This window comes from Cygnus atratus, chromosome 31, assembly GCF_013377495.2.
Source record: "Cygnus atratus isolate AKBS03 ecotype Queensland, Australia chromosome 31, CAtr_DNAZoo_HiC_assembly, whole genome shotgun sequence".
In the NCBI taxonomy this organism is placed as follows: Eukaryota; Metazoa; Chordata; class Aves; order Anseriformes; family Anatidae; genus Cygnus; species Cygnus atratus.
In genome coordinates, this window is record NC_066392.1 from 181,026 (window position 1) to 183,799 (window position 2,774).

The following is a 2,774-nucleotide window of genomic DNA, read 5'->3' on the forward strand; positions in this document are numbered from 1 at the left end:
CACTGAAGGCCTCTGAGACCTTTGTGCTGTGGCCTCGCTGTGTGTCCTGGCATTGCAGAGCTCCCATCAGCCCGTGCATCCTTTGGCTTAGCTTTACTGTGAAGACCCACTCGCTGCCCACCCAACACAAGGCACATGGCATCCCAGGAGAACCCTTAGGATACCCTGGTGGCTCCCAATACCTCCCTGATGCCGCCAGCCCTGTCACGTTTCAATCCCAGGAAGCTGCTTCTTGACCAGTCAGGGCCTCCAGGGGCACTGGGAATCCGCCAGTGACGACTCAGTCCAGCCCTGACTCCCTCACCCAGCACCCCGTGCCCTCCTGCCCCTGTGTCCAGGTGGCACACGAGCACAAGAGTGAGGCCTTGAGCCTGGCATTCCCTGAGCGTCTTCTGCACTCCAGTTTGGGAAGAGGAGCCCTGAGCACTGAGGAACTTCACTTTTTAAATTTTCACCAAGATGCCACAATGGAGGCCAGGTGTCAGTTAGGAATAAACATGTTTACTAGAAAACCTCTTGGTGAAACAGAGGGTTGGTCATCTGGAAAAGAGGAATGAAAGCAAATATTTATCGGCGAACAGAATTTTAAAGAATACCGTACCTAAAGGTCACAAATTGCCTGAGATTAACTTGAGTTAAACTAGAAAAGTGAGATAGCCAATTTATTGCTAAGTGAATATTACCACTAGAATCAGTGTCTTCAGTGTGGCTTTCAGGTCCTGGTTCCTCATGCTGTAGATAAGAGGATTCACTGCTGGAGGTATTACCAAATACAGAAATGAAACCACCAGGCCCAGGGATGGGGAGGAGATGGAGGGGGGCTTCAGGTAGGCAACCATGGCAGTGCTGACAAACAGGGAGCACTTTTTATTTTATTTTTATTTTTATTTTTTATTATTATTATATTTTTAAAAAAATTTTATTCTTTTGTTGTTGTTTGTTTGTTTTCTTATGAGACTGACTTTACTTCAACTGATGAGTTCTTGCACTTCTTCTGTTTTCTATTCACGTGGTGGCAGTGAGCTAAGCGCTCTGTGGTTTTTCCCTGCCTGCCAGGTGCAACCAACAGCAGATGAGTCCTTGCCGAGCCTGCAGTCCCTACAAGACAGTGCTGTGGCCCTGATTTCAGCACACTGAGCTAATGGAGAAACACGAAAGGCAAAGATCCTCTTTGTTTATTCCCTGGAAATGTTCTTGACCACATTTTTTTAAGAAGACATCAGCCTTCAAGCAGTGCCCTGAGGCGATTCTTTGTGAATACTGAAATGCTTCTCTGGAGGCTGGCTGTGCCACTGCCGTGCCCACTGCCTGTCCCTGCCTGCAGTCCCAGCACAGCCCCACAGCAGCACTGGCACCAAGCTACAGGAGCAGCCGGGCCTGACCCCACCAGCAGGGCTCAGCACGAGAGGCTGGCAGTGGCAAGAGAGCAGCTCTGCATGCCCCAAGCGCTGGTGCTCCCTGGCCGTGCTGCTGGCATGGGACTCTTTTCCTCTGCAGCCCTGCACATGGCACTGCCCCTGCAGAGCCAGAGCAGCTCTCAGAGGAAGGACGTCACACAAGGAAGGCAGTGCAGGCTCCTTTCTCTTGTTTAAGTTCACAGGGAGACGGGCTCCTCGTGTACAGAGTCTCTGAGCTACACTCGACAGGTACATACTGTGAAAGAAATGAGATGAATCATACCATCTTAATGGGCAACTTTAGACGTATTAAAACAAAGAAAGTCCTGTAACGAAAACACTCATAAATATATAAACACACCCAAAAATAATCATATATTTAATATTAGTTGTTCTTGTAGTCATTGACATTATTAGTCATCTGCAGAGGTAGAATGGAAATTTATTGCTTCCGAAACACATCTAGTCATCAGTTTCCACAGGGCATCCTTGAGCTCCTGGTTCCTCATGCTGTAGATGAGGGGGTTCACTGCTGGAGGCAGCACTGAGTACAGACCTGCCACCACCAGGTCCAGGGATGGGGAAGAGATGGAGGGGGGTTTCAGGTAGGCAAACATGGCAGTGCTGAGAAACAGGGAGACGACGGCCAGGTGAGGGAGGCACGTGGAAAAGGCTTTTGTGCCGGCCCTGCTCAGAGGGCATCCTCAGCACTGCCCTGAAGATCTGCACATAGGAGAAAACAGTGAAAACAAAACAGCCAAAGGCTAAAGAAACACTACACACAAGTGCCCCAACTTCCCTGAGGTAGGCATCTGAGCAGGAGAGCTTGAGGATCTGGGGGATCTCACAGAAGAACTGGTCCACAGCATTGCCTTGGCAGAGGGGCAGGGAAAATGTAGTGGCCGTGTGCAGGACAGCATTGAGAAAGCCACTGCCCCAGGCAGCTGCTGCCATCTGGCCACAAGCTCTGCTGCCCACGAGGCTCCCGTAGTGCAGGGGCTTGCAGATGGCCAAGTAGCGGTCGTAGGCCATGACAGTGAGAAGGGAATATTCTGCTCCAACAAAGAAGACAAAAAAGAAGACCTGTGCGGCACACCCTTGATAGGAGATGGCCCTGGTGTCCCAGAGGGCATTGGCCATGGCTTTGGGCAGAGTGGTGGAGATGCAGCCCAGGTCGAGGAGGGCGAGGTTGAGGAGGAAGAAGTACATGGGGGTGTGGAGGCGGTGGTGGCAGGCTACGGCGGTGAGGATGAGGCCGTTGCCCAGGAGGGCAGCCAGGTAGATGCCCAGGAAGAGCCCGAAGTGCAGGAGCTGCAGCTCCCGCGTGTCTGCGAATGCCAGCAGGAGGAACTCGCTCACAGAGCTGATGTTGGGCAT

At 51.5% G+C, this 2,774-nt stretch overlaps 1 pseudogene; it reads right to left on the bottom strand.

The window, feature by feature from the left end:
* Positions 1-1,810: 1,810 nt before the first annotated feature.
* Positions 1,811-2,774, bottom strand: LOC126913605 (olfactory receptor 14C36-like; annotated as a pseudogene).